Raw genomic sequence first — 14,833 nt, forward strand, 5'->3', positions numbered from 1 at the left:
GTTGTCTATATGAATGTGCCAGGGTAACTGTAAATGTGCCAGGTTAACTGGTTGTAACTGTGAATGGGCCAGGGTAACTGGTTGTATCTTTGAATGGGCCAAGGTAACTGGTTGTATCTATGGATGTGCCGGGGTAACTGGTTGTATCTGTGACTGGATCAGCGTGACTGGTTGTAACTGTGAATGTGCCAGGGTAACTGTGACTGGACCAGGGTAACTGGTTGTATCTATGAATGGGCCAGGGTAACTGGTTGTAACTGTGAATGTGCCAGGGTAACTGGTTGTATCTGTGAATGGGCCAGGGTAACTGGTTGTATCTGTGAATGGGCCAGGGTACCTGGTTGTATCTGTGACTGGGCCAGGGTAACTGGTTGTATCTGTGAATGGGCCAGCGTAACTTGTTGTAACTGTGAATGTGCCAGGGTAACTGGTTGTATCTGTGAATGGGCCAGCGTAACTGGTTGTAACTGTGAATGTGCCAGGGTAACTGTGACTGGGCCAGGGTAACTGGTTGTATCTATGAATGGGCCAAGGTAACTGGTTGTATCTATGGATGTGCCGGGGTAACTGGTTGTATCTGTGACTGTGCCAGCGTGACTGGTTGTAACTGTGAATGTGCCAGGATAACTGTGACTGGACCAGGGTAACTGGTTGTATCTATGAATGGGCCAGGGTAACTGGTTGTAACTGTGAATGTGCCAGGGTAACTGGTTGTATCTATGAATGGGCCAGGGTCACTGGTGTAACTGTGAATGTGCCAGGGTAACTGGTTGTATCTGTGAATGGGCCAGCGTAACTTGTTGTAACTGTGAATGTGCCAGGGTAACTGGTTGTATCTGTGAATGGGCCAGCGTAACTGGTTGTATCTATGAATGGGCCAAGGTAACTGGTTGTATCTATGGATGTGCCGGGGTAACTGGTTGTATCTGTGACTGGGCCAGCGTGACTGGTTGTAACTGTGAATGTGCCAGGGTAACTGTGACTGGGCCAGGGTAACTGGTTGTATCTATGAATGGGCCAGGGTAACTGGTTGTAACTGTGAATGTGCCAGGGTACCTGGTTGTATCTATGAATGGGCCAGGGTCACTGGTGTAACTGTGAATGTGCCAGGGTAACTGGTTGTAACTGTGAATGTGCCAGGGTAACTGGTTGTATCTGTGAATGGGCCAGGGTACCTGGTTGTATCTGTGACTGGGCCAGGGTAACTGGTTGTATCTGTGAATGGGCCAGCGTAACTTGTTGTAACTGTGAATGTGCCAGGGTAACTGGTTGTATCTGTGAATGGGCCAGCGTAACTGGTTGTAACTGTGAATGTGCCAGGGTAACTGTGACTGGGCCAGGGTAACTGGTTGTATCTATGAATGGGCCACGGTCACTGGTTGTAACTGTGAATGTGCCAGGGTAACTGGTTGTAACTGTGCATGTGCCAGGGTAACTGGTTGTAACTGTGAATGTGCCAGGGTAACTGGTTGTATCTGTGAATGGGCCAGGGTAACTGGTTGTATCTGTGAATGGGCCAGGGTAACTGTGAATGGGCCAGGGTAACTGGTTGTATCTATGAATGGGCCAGGGTAACTGGTTGTATCTATGGATGTGCCAGGGTAACTGGTTGTATCTGTGAATGGGCCAGGGTAACTGGTTGTATCTGTGAATGTGCCAGGGTAACTGTGACTGGGCCAGGGTAACTGGTTGTATCTATGAATGGGCCAGGGTAACTGGTTGTAACTGTGAATGTGCCAGGGTAACTGGTTGTATCTGTGAATGTGCCAGGGTAACTGTGACTGGGCCAGGGTAACTGGTGGTATCTATGAATGGGCCAGGGTAACTGGTTGTAACTGTGAATGTGCCAGGGTAACTGGTTGTAACTGTGAATGGGCCAGGGTAACTGTGACTGGGCCAGGGTAACTGGTTGTATCTGTGAATGGGCCAGGATAACTGTGAATGGGCCAGGGTAACTGGTTGTATCTATGAATGTGCCAGGGTAGCTGGTTGTATCTATGAATGGGCCAGTGCATCTGTGAATGGGCCAAGATATCTGTGAATGGGCCAAGGTACTGTGAATGGGCCAAGGTGTCTGTGAATGGGCCAGGGTAACTGGTTTAATCTGTGACTGTGCCAGGGTAACTGGTTGTAACTGTGAGTGTGCCAGGGTAACTGTGACTGGGCCAGGGTAACTGGTTGTATCTGTGAATGGGCCAGCGTAACGGGTTGTAACTGTGAATGTGCCAGGGTAACTGTGAATGGGCCAGGGTTACTGGTTGTATCTATGAATGGGCCAGGGTAACTGGTTGAATCTATGAATGGGCCAGGGTAACTGGTTGTAACTGTGAATGTGCCAGGGTAACTGGTTGTATCTGTGAATGGGCCAGGGTAACTGGTTGTATCTATGAATGGGCCAGGGTAACTGGTTGTAACTGTGAATGGGGCAGGGTAACTGGCTGTATCTGTGAATGGGGCAGGGTACCTGGTTGTATATAGGAATGGGCCAGGGTAACTGTGACTGGGCCAGGGTAACAGGTTGTATCTGTGAATTTGGCAGGGTAACTGGTTGTATCTATGAATGGGCCAGGGTTACTGTGAATGGGCCAGGGTAACTGGTTGTATATGTGATTGGGCCAGGGTAACTGGTTGTATCTATGAATGGGCCAGGGTAACTGGTTGTATCTGTGAATGGGCCAGGGTAACTGGTCGTATCTGTGAATGTGCCAGGTTAACTGGTTGTAACTGTGAATTGGCAAGGGTAACTGGTTGTATCTATGAATGTTCCAGGGTAACTGGTTGTATCTGTGAATGTGCCAGGTTAACTGGTTGTAACTGTGAATGGGCCAGGGTAACTGGTTGTATCTATGAATGTGCCAGGGTAACTGGTTGTATCTGTGAATGGGCCAGGGTAACTGTGAATGGGCCAGGGTAACTGGTTGTATCTATGAATGGGCCAGGGTAACTGGTTGTATCTATGAATGTGCCAGGGTAACTGGTTGTATCTATGAATGTGCCAGGGTAACTGGTTGTATCTGTGAATGTGCCAGGTTAACTGGTTGTAACTGTGAATGGGCCAGGGTAACTGGTTGTATCTATGAATGTGCCAGGGTAACTGGTTGTATCTGTGAATGGGCCAGGGTAACTGTGAATGGGCCAGGGTAACTGGTTGTATCTATGAATGGGCCAGGGTAACTGGTTGTATCTATGAATGTGCCAGGTTAACTGGTTGTATCTTTGAATGGGCCAGCGTAACTGGTTGTATCTATGCATGTGCCAGGGTAACTGGTTGTAACTGTGAATGTGCCAGGGTAACTGTGACTGTGACAGGGTACCTGGTTGTATCTATGAATGGGCCAGGGTAACTGGTTGTAACTGTGAATGTGCCAGGGTAACTGGTTGTAACTGTGAATGTGCCAGGGTAACTGTGACTGGGCCAGCGTAACTGGTTGTAACTGTGAATGTGCCAGGGTAACTGTGACTGGGCCAGGGTAACTGGTTGTATCTATGAATGGGCCAGGGTAACTGGTTGTAACTGTGAATGTGCCAGGGTAACTGGTTGTATCTGTGAATGTGCCAGGGTAACTGGTTGTAACTGTGAATGGGCCAGGGTAATTGGTTGTATCTATGAATGTGCCAGGGTAACTGGTTGTATCTGTGAATGGGCCAGGGTAACTGTGAATGGGCCAGGGTAACTGGTTGTATCTTTGAATGGGCCAAGGTAACTGGTTGTATCTATGGATGTGCCGGGGTAACTGGTTGTATCTGTGACTGGGCCAGCGTGACTGGTTGTAACTGTGAATGTGCCAGGGTAACTGTGACTGGACCAGGGTAACTGGTTGTATCTATTAATGGGCCAGGGTAACTGGTTGTAACTGTGAATGTGCCAGGGTAACTGGTTGTATCTATGAATGGGCCAGGGTCACTGGTGTAACTGTGAATGTGCCAGGGTAACTGGTTGTAACTGTGAATGTGCCAGGGTAACTGGTTGTATCTGTGAATGGGCCAGGGTAACTGGTTGTATCTGTGAATGGGCCAGGGTACCTGGTTGTATCTATGACTGGGCAAGGGTAACTGGTTGTATCTGTGAATGGGCCAGCGTAACTTGTTGTTACTGTGAATGTGCCAGGGTAACTGGTTGTATCTGTGAATGGGCCAGCGTAACTGGTTGTAACTGTGAATGTGCCAGGGTAACTGTGACTGGTCCAGGGTAACTGGTTGTATCTATGAATGGGCCAAGGTAACTGGTTGTAACTGTGAATGTGCCAGGGTAACTGGTTGTATCTATGAATGGGCCAGGGTCACTGGTTGTAACTGTGAATGTGCCAGGGTAACTGGTTGTAACTGTGCATGTGCCAGGGTAACTGGTTGTAACTGTGAATGTGCCAGGGTAACTGGTTGTATCTGTGAATGGGCCAGGGTAACTGGTTGTATCTGTGAATGGGCCAGGGTAACTGTGAATGGGCCAGGGTAACTGGTTGTATCTATGAATGGGCCAGGGTAACTGGTTGTATCTATGGATGTGCCAGGGTAACTGGTTGTATCTGTGAATGGGCCAGGGTAACTGGTTGTATCTGTGAATGTGCCAGGGTAACTGTGACTGGGCCAGGGTAACTGGTTGTATCTATGAATGGGCCAGGGTAACTGGTTGTAACTGTGAATGTGCCAGGGTAACTGGTTGTATCTGTGAATGTGCCAGGGTAACTGTGACTGGGCCAGGGTAACTGGTGGTATCTATGAATGGGCCAGGGTAACTGGTTGTAACTGTGAATGTGCCAGGGTAACTGGTTGTAACTGTGAATGGGCCAGGGTAACTGTGACTGGGCCAGGGTAACTGGTGGTATCTGTGAATGGGCCAGGATAACTGTGAATGGGCCAGGGTAACTGGTTGTATCTATGAATGTGCCAGGGTAGCTGGTTGTATCTGTGAATGGGCCAGTGCATCTGTGAATGGGCCAAGATATCTGTGAATGGGCCAAGGTACTGTGAATGGGCCAAGGTGTCTGTGAATGGGCCAGGGTAACTGGTTTAATCTGTGACTGTGCCAGGGTAACTGGTTGTAACTGTGAGTGTGCCAGGGTAACTGTGACTGGGCCAGGGTAACTGGTTGTATCTGTGAATGGGCCAGCGTAACGGGTTGTAACTGTGAATGTGCCAGGGTAACTGTGAATGGGCCAGGGTTACTGGTTGTATCTATGAATGGGCCAGGGTAACTGGTTGAATCTATGAATGGGCCAGGGTAACTGGTTGTAACTGTGAATGTGCCAGGGTAACTGGTTGTATCTGTGAATGGGCCAGGGTAACTGGTTGTATCTATGAATGGGCCAGGGTAACTGGTTGTAACTGTGAATGGGGCAGGGTAACTGGCTGTATCTGTGAATGGGGCAGGGTACCTGGTTGTATATAGGAATGGGCCAGGGTAACTGTGACTGGGCCAGGGTAACAGGTTGTATCTGTGAATTTGGCAGGGTAACTGGTTGTATCTATGAATGGGCCAGGGTTACTGTGAATGGGCCAGGGTAACTGGTTGTATATGTGATTGGGCCAGGGTAACTGGTTGTATCTATGAATGGGCCAGGGTAACTGGTTGTATCTGTGAATGGGCCAGGGTAACTGGTCGTATCTGTGAATGTGCCAGGTTAACTGGTTGTAACTGTGAATTGGCAAGGGTAACTGGTTGTATCTATGAATGTTCCAGGGTAACTGGTTGTATCTGTGAATGTGCCAGGTTAACTGGTTGTAACTGTGAATGGGCCAGGGTAACTGGTTGTATCTATGAATGTGCCAGGGTAACTGGTTGTATCTGTGAATGGGCCAGGGTAACTGTGAATGGGCCAGGGTAACTGGTTGTATCTATGAATGGGCCAGGGTAACTGGTTGTATCTATGAATGTGCCAGGGTAACTGGTTGTATCTATGAATGTGCCAGGGTAACTGGTTGTATCTGTGAATGTGCCAGGTTAACTGGTTGTAACTGTGAATGGGCCAGGGTAACTGGTTGTATCTATGAATGTGCCAGGGTAACTGGTTGTATCTGTGAATGGGCCAGGGTAACTGTGAATGGGCCAGGGTAACTGGTTGTATCTATGAATGGGCCAGGGTAACTGGTTGTATCTATGAATGTGCCAGGTTAACTGGTTGTATCTTTGAATGGGCCAGCGTAACTGGTTGTATCTATGCATGTGCCAGGGTAACTGGTTGTAACTGTGAATGTGCCAGGGTAACTGTGACTGTGACAGGGTACCTGGTTGTATCTATGAATGGGCCAGGGTAACTGGTTGTAACTGTGAATGTGCCAGGGTAACTGGTTGTAACTGTGAATGTGCCAGGGTAACTGTGACTGGGCCAGCGTAACTGGTTGTAACTGTGAATGTGCCAGGGTAACTGTGACTGGGCCAGGGTAACTGGTTGTATCTATGAATGGGCCAGGGTAACTGGTTGTAACTGTGAATGTGCCAGGGTAACTGGTTGTATCTGTGAATGTGCCAGGGTAACTGGTTGTAACTGTGAATGGGCCAGGGTAATTGGTTGTATCTATGAATGTGCCAGGGTAACTGGTTGTATCTGTGAATGGGCCAGGGTAACTGTGAATGGGCCAGGGTAACTGGTTGTATCTTTGAATGGGCCAAGGTAACTGGTTGTATCTATGGATGTGCCGGGGTAACTGGTTGTATCTGTGACTGGGCCAGCGTGACTGGTTGTAACTGTGAATGTGCCAGGGTAACTGTGACTGGACCAGGGTAACTGGTTGTATCTATTAATGGGCCAGGGTAACTGGTTGTAACTGTGAATGTGCCAGGGTAACTGGTTGTATCTATGAATGGGCCAGGGTCACTGGTGTAACTGTGAATGTGCCAGGGTAACTGGTTGTAACTGTGAATGTGCCAGGGTAACTGGTTGTATCTGTGAATGGGCCAGGGTAACTGGTTGTATCTGTGAATGGGCCAGGGTACCTGGTTGTATCTGTGACTGGGCAAGGGTAACTGGTTGTATCTGTGAATGGGCCAGCGTAACTTGTTGTTACTGTGAATGTGCCAGGGTAACTGGTTGTATCTGTGAATGGGCCAGCGTAACTGGTTGTAACTGTGAATGTGCCAGGGTAACTGTGACTGGTCCAGGGTAACTGGTTGTATCTATGAATGGGCCAAGGTAACTGGTTGTAACTGTGAATGTGCCAGGGTAACTGGTTGTATCTATGAATGGGCCAGGGTCACTGGTTGTAACTGTGCATGTGCCAGGGTAACTGGTTGTAACTGTGAATGTGCCAGGGTAACTGGTTGTATCTGTGAATGGGCCAGGGTAACTGGTTGTATCTGTGAATGGGCCAGGGTAACTGTGAATGGGCCAGGGTAACTGGTTGTATCTATGGATGTGCCAGGGTAACTGGTTGTATCTGTGAATGGGCCAGGGTAACTGGTTGTAACTGTGAATGTGCCAGGGTAACTGGTTGTATCTGTGAATGTGCCAGGGTAACTGTGACTGGGCCAGGGTAACTGGTTGTATCTATGAATGGGCCAGGGTAACTGGTTGTAACTGTGAATGTGCCAGGGTAACTGGTTGTAACTGTGAATGTGCCAGGGTAACTGGTTGTATCTGTGAATGGGCCAGCGTAACTGGTTGTAACTGAATGTGCCAGGGTAACTGGTTGTATCTGTGAAAGGGGCAGGGTAACTGGTTGTGTATATGAATGTGCCAGGGTAACTGGTTGTATCTATGAATGGGCCAGCGTAACTGGTTGTAACTGTGAATGTGCCAGGGTAACTGGTTGTATCTGTGAAAGGGGCAGGGTAACTGGTTGTGTATATGAATGTGCCAGCGTAACTGGTTGTAACTGTGAATGTGCCAGGGTAACTGGTTGTATCTGTGAATGTTCCAGGGTAACTGGTTGTATCTGTGAAAGGGGCAGGGTAACTGTGACTGGGCCAGGGTAACAGGTTGTATCTGTGACTGGGCCAGGGTATCTGGTTGTATATATGAATGGGCCAGGGTAACTGTGACTGGGCCAGGTTAACTGGTTGTATCTGTGAATTGTTGTATTTGTACTGCAGACCTATCACTCACTCACCCAACATCTTAACCAGTAGACCAAGAGGAAACCCTTGTGATCCGAGGACTACATTTAGGCTTGCAAGTTCTTCCACACCGATCTCAGCAAACCATTTCTGTATGAACCTGGCTTTGTGCACAGGGGCATTGTCCTGCTGAAACAGGAAAGGGCCTTCCCCAACCAGCAAGAGCAGAGCATGTGATGAGTCAAAAGTGTTAGTGCATAAAAAGGGGTTGATGCAGATTGTCTGGGTAGCTATTGGTTAACTATTTAGCAAACTTTTCAACGGTCTTATGGCTTGGGGGTAGAAGCTGTTCGTGGTCCTTTTGGTTCCAGACTTGGTGCATCGGTGCCGCTTGCCGTGCGGTAGAAGAGAGAACAGTCTATGACTTGGCTGGCTGGAGTCTTTGCCGCTTTTTAGGACCTTTCTCTGACACCCCCAGATATAGAGGTCATGGATGTCAGGGAGCTCTGTAGCGCCTTGCGGTCGGATGCCAAGCAGTTGCTGTACCAAGCGATGATGCAGCCATTCAAGATGTTCTCAATGGTGCAGATGTTGAACTTTTGAGGACACATAGAGAATCTTTTCAGCCTCATGAGGGGGAAGAGGCGTTGTCGTGTCCTCTTTGTTTAGACCATGATAAATCCTTAGTGATTTGGACAACTAGGAACTATAAACTCTCGACCTGCTCCACAACAACCCTGTTGATGTGGATGGGGGCATGCCTGGCCCTCTGTTTCCTGTAGCCCTCAGCTCATTTGTCTTGCTGACGTTCAGGGAAAAGTTGTTGTCCTGGTAACCACACTGCCAGATCTCAGACCCCCTCCCTATAGGCTGTCTTATCGTTGTCGGTGATCAGGCCTACCACCGTCGTGTCATCTGCAAACTTAATGAGGGTGTTGGAGTCGTTCGCGGCCACACAGTCGTAGGTGAACAGGAAGTACAGGAGAGTACTAAGCATGTGAAGGGCCGCCGTGTTGAGGGGCAACGTGGCGGATGTGTTGTTGCCTAACCTCACCACCTGGGGGGCGACCCGTCAGGATGTCCAGGATCCAGTTGCAGAGGAAGGTGTTTAATCCCAGGGTCCTTAGCTTAGTGATGAGATTGGAGGGCACTAAGGTGTTGAACGCTGAGCTGTAGTCAATGAACAGAATTCTCAAGTCGGTGCTCCCTTTGTCCAGGTGGGAAAAGGCAGTGTGGATCTGTCATCTGTGGATCTGTTGGGGCGGTGTAGAAATTAGAGTGGGTCCAGGGTGTCTGGGAGGATGGTGCTGATGTGAACCATGGCTACTGTCATGACGTTACCCTGTTGGGGGAGGTTTATGACCCCCCCCCATAAATACCTTTCCCCCTTCTCTCTCCACTCTACAGAATGGACTCTTGGAAAGCCCTTTGGTAACAGAGAGAGAGTATGGTAACATAAAGAGGTTGGGGAAAAGAACAATATTTCTGTAATCCAACCAGTTGAAAGTGTCCGTTGGTAATTAAAGAATATGATGTCAGATCAGTTGTTGTCTGGGACATTATATCTGATGATAGGACAACATAACCTGTAACTTGGATCAGATTCACATGGAATTGTTGTGCAATTTAAATGTTTAAATATGAAACTACTTGTGAAAAGATTAAATATAATTTTTTTGTGTTTAAAATGAGATAATTATTTTCATGAGTAAAATATGCTCACTCTGGCCACGCCCACGTGAATAGGCATTGGTTGGAAATGAGGATCCAACCACTTTTCTAAATTTCTATAAGAGCCTCCGTGACCCAATTCATGGCAGACTAAGCCAACACCAGTGTGAGCTGTGGTTGCTAATGGTTGAACGACTACAACCTAACGAAATTAACCTTGTGTTCCCGACGACGTGAGGACCGGTGTCCATACGTTTAAAAGGGTTCATTTCAACGTGGAGATGACTATCGACACACTGGGAGGATGAATTTCGACTACACCAGCCAGAATATAGCATGAGCTTAAAATATGGCAGCTTGGTATGAACTTTGAACTCTTATTCACTAAGGAAGTGATACATCCTAGATGTCGAATTATCAGTAGCAGCTGTAAACGTGCGTGACCTAGGAAAGGATGGACAATCTCTTCAGAACGACCGGGTACTACAACATATCCGTTCTACCACCTGATGACAGACTACAACGTATGTGATGATAGGACAACATAATTTTTATCTTGAAAAGTCTACACATTCTAGTTATCAGATTCACATGGAATTGTTGAGCAATTTAAATGTAATTTTAGCTTCTAAATGAGAAGTAGACTATGCTAAAGCAGACTATGGTCACTCAGTGGCCACGCCCAAGCGAACAGACATTGGTTGAGAACTATGAAACACGCCTTCTCTCCCCCACTACAAAAGCCTATTGACGGAAGTCAAACCTTAGTTCCCAATGACGTGAGGACATTTATTTTCAGCAAACTTAACATGTGTAAATATTTGTGTGAACAAAAACAAGATTCAACAATTGAAACATAAACTGAACAACTTCCACTGACATCTGACTAACAGAAATGGAATAATGTGTCCCTGAACAAACGGAGGGTCAAAATCAAAAGTAACAGTCAGTATCTGGTGTGGCCACCAGCTGCATTAAGTACTGCAGTGCATCTACTCCTCATGGACTGCACCAGATTTGCCAGTTCTTGCTGTGAGAAAATCTCTGCAAAATCACTGAATGTTTTCGAGGTAAAACATTACTGAAGATAACGAGCCAATGTAAACTGAGATTTTTGGATATAAATATGAACTTTATCGAACACAACATACATGTATTGTGTAACATGAAGTTCTATGAGTGTCATCTGATGAAGATCATCAAAGGTTAGTGATTAATTTTATCTCTATTTCTGCTTTTTCTGACTCCTCTCTTTGGTTGAAAAAATGGCTGTGTTTTTCTGTAAATAGGTGCTGACCTAACATAATGATATGTTGTGCTTTCGTCGTAAAGCCTTTTTGATATCGGACACTGTGGTGGGATTAACAACAAGTTTATCTTTAAAATGGTGTAAAATACTTGTATGTCTGAGGAATTTTAATTATGAGATTTCTGTTGTTTTGAATTTGGCGCCCTGCACTTTCACTGGCTGTTGTCATATCGATCCAATTAACAGGATCCCAGCCATAAGAAGTTGTTAATATAGATAGGTTACCTTGCCGTTCTTGGGCACAGGGACTGTGGTGGTCAGCTTGAAACATGTAGGTATTACAGACTGAGTCAAGGAGAGGTTGAAAATGTCAGTGAATTCACTTGCCAGCTGGTCAGCGCATGCTCTGAGTGCGCGTCCTGGTAACCCGTCTGGCCCTTGTGAGTCTTGACCTGTTTAAAGGTCTTACATCAGCTACGGAGAGCGTGATCACAGTAATCTGGAAGAGCTGGTGCTCTCATGTATAGTTCAGTGTTGCTAGCCTCAAAGCAAAGAGGTTATTAATGCCAGCATCGCTTTTTGGTGATAAATAGTCAGCTACGAAAAATATAGATAACTCTCTTGGTAAATAGTATGGTCTACAGTTTATGATGAGGTATTCTTACTCAGACGAGGAGAACGTCGAGACTTCCTTAATATTAGAGATGGCACACAAGCTGTTGTTAACAAAAACACACACACCCCCTTCCCTGAGCTTCCCAACGTCACCGTTATGTCCTGCCAATGTATCGAAAACCAGCTAGAATTCTATTTACCATGTCCTTGTTCAGCCATGACTCAGAGAAACATAGGATATTACAGTTCTTCAGATTATGTTGGTAGGATAGTCTCGAACGGAGCTCATCCAGTTTATTCTCCAGTGATTGCACATTCGTCAATAGAACGTCGCACGCCGGCCTCTGTAGTGCCGTCTCCTCCTTTTTCATGTGTCTGTGGATTTGTTCCTGGATCCTGGGATAATCAACATGTCTTTTGCCTCTGATTCATTGAAGTAGAGGTCCTCGTTGAAAACAAGGTCAGTGATAACTGTTCTGATGTCCAGAAGGTCTTTTTAGGAAGTGATGGTGGAAACGCTATGTACAAAACATTTCAAGATCAGCACGGAACCCCACCCTCATAAAATAACACAAGATGGCCGCTATTCCCTCCAGCCATTTGAGTCAATGTCAGCCCAAATAATTAGCAGAGATTGTGTTTCCTTCTCAGTCAAAGATTTTTCCCAACACTTTCTGTCAGACGAAAAGTTACACAATATACAGTATATTGTTATATTATATTGTTATATTATCCCATCCCACATGATTAGCCTCTTCTGTCTTCTAATGGTGGTCTGTAGTGAACATGGTAATAATGAACAGATATCAGAGAGCAGAGCAGCATTGTGCAGAGGAATGTGCAGCTGCTCGTGGGCTGCTGTCAGGACGACTCATGTCCCACTATGACGGCTTAGGATCACTGTATCCTCCAGCCCCTGGCCTGACGCTCAACTCTTCTTCCTCCTCTTTCTGCCACCCCTCCTTCTCAACCGTCCTCCTACTTCTCTTCCTCCTCTTCATCTTGTGTTTCATAACGTTTCCTTTATGAACTTTCTGTCTGCGTATGCGTTTTATATTTTATCTGAATATTACATCCTCCCCAGTGAAGTCGAAACTATTACAAACATTAACTTTACAATTTCCATTAATTAAGAAAGCTAATCTTACCATGACGATGTCATTCAGCAGTGGAATATGTAATGTGTGAATTGTCATCCTTATCCGCACTTATGAAATTAATTACTTTACTAAATAAATGACTTAACAGAATTCTCAAGTTAAAAGATTGACTGACTCTGTCTGTGGCTGAGACAAAGGACATAAAACTCATTCATTCAATTAGGCTTCATTTAATAAGTAATATAGCAGTTTACCTCCCGCCGCTATTTACATTTATTTTATTTGTATGAATTGACATAATTGGAAACATGATGAAATTATATATGGGGATAAAACTGTCAGTGTTGTGTTTGTCATCTGAGGACGTTGGAGAAGTGTGAGTATGTGAGGTCATTTTGGAGATTGCAGAGGCTTTTTTCCACATAGGTTATTTTTATGGCAGCTTTGCTGCTTTTCGCCACAATAGGCTGGTTATATTCTGCAGCTATATAGCCAGTCAGCTTTGCTGAGCTGTGCACCTGGGATTGAGGATTTGTCCCTTTTGCTCTGAAAAATACTGTAGACAAAATATAACTATTTTCAGTATAGAAGGTGGGAGGTACACAAGGAGAATGTCAAGGACAACCTGTATATAAGACATTTAAATGAAAGATTTTGAAACTTACTGTATATGTTTTTATCTGGTCGTCATATCACTGGGTCGCTTGTTTATCGGCTCTGTAAAAGTCTGAAGTGGATCATTTTGATTCAGTCTTGCAAACATAAGTATCTCTGTTGTGAAGTTCAATGTGGACATAAGTATCTCTGTTGTGAAGTTCAATGTGGACATAAGTATCTCTGTTGTGAAGTTCAATGTGGACATAAGTATCTCTGTTGTGAAGTTCAATGTGGACATAAGTATCTCTGTTGTGAAGTTCAATGTGGACATAAGTATCTCTGTTGTGAAGTTCAATGTGGACATAAGTATCTCTGTTGTGAAGTTCAATGTGGACATAAGTATCTCTGTTGTGAAGTTCAATGTGGACATAAGTATCTCTGTTGTGAAGTTCAATGTGGACATAAGTATCTCTGTTGTGAAGTTCAATGTGGACATAAGTATCTCTGTTGTGAAGTTCAATGTGGACATAAGTATCTCTGTTGTGAAGTTCAATGTGGACATAAGTATCTCTGTTGTGAAGTTCAATGTGGACATAAGTATCTCTGTTGTGAAGTTCAATGTGGACATAAGTATCTCTGTTGTGAAGTTCAATGTGGACATAAGTATCTCTGTTGTGAAGTTCAATGTGGACATAAGTATCTCTGTTGTGAAGTTCAATGTGGACATAAGTATCTCTGTTGTGAAGTTCAATGTGGACATAAGTATCTCTGTTGTGAAGTTCAATGTGGACACAAGTATCTCTGTTGTGAAGTTCAATGTGGACATAAGTATCTCTGTTGTGAAGTTCAATGTGGACACAAGTATCTCTGTTGTGAAGTTCAATGTGGACATAAGTATCTCTGTTGTGAAGTTCAATGTGGACATAAGTATCTCTGTTGTGAAGTTCAATGTGGACATAAGTATCTCTGTTGTGAAGTTGAATGTGGACATAAGTATCTCTGTTGTGAAGTTGAATGTGGACATAAGTATCTCTGTTGTGAAGTTCAATGTGGACATAAGTATCTCTGTTGTGAAGTTCAATGTGGACATAAGTATCTCTGTTTTGAAGTTCAATGTGGACATAAGTATCTCTGTTGTGAAGTTCAATGTGGACATAAGTATCTATGTTGTGAAGTTCAATGTGGACATAAGTATCTCTGTTGTGAAGTTCAATGTGGACATAAGTATCTCTGTTGTGAAGTTCAATGTGGACATAAGTATCTCTGTTGTGAAGTTCAATGTGGACATAAGTATCTCTGTTGTGAAGTTCAATGTGGACATAAGTATCTCTGTTGTGAAGTCCAATGTGAACAGCTGACATATTGGTTTTGGCAGGATACCTGAGGTGATGTTGCATTTGCCTGTGTGATCCCTCTCTGGCCAGACATAGTGTTGACAATGTATACTAATCCTACAGTCTCTACATCTGCATTGATTGCTATTTTGGGGGATTTAGGCTGGGTTTCTGTATAGCACTTTGTGCAATCGGCTGATGTAAAAAGGGCTTTATAAATACATTTGATTGATTTACCTGATGCCCGTAGCCTGCTTATCTCAGAATAAAACTTGAG

The sequence above is a fragment of the Oncorhynchus masou genome, chromosome 6 (genome assembly GCF_036934945.1).
Source record: "Oncorhynchus masou masou isolate Uvic2021 chromosome 6, UVic_Omas_1.1, whole genome shotgun sequence".
Classification (NCBI taxonomy): domain Eukaryota; kingdom Metazoa; phylum Chordata; class Actinopteri; order Salmoniformes; family Salmonidae; genus Oncorhynchus; species Oncorhynchus masou.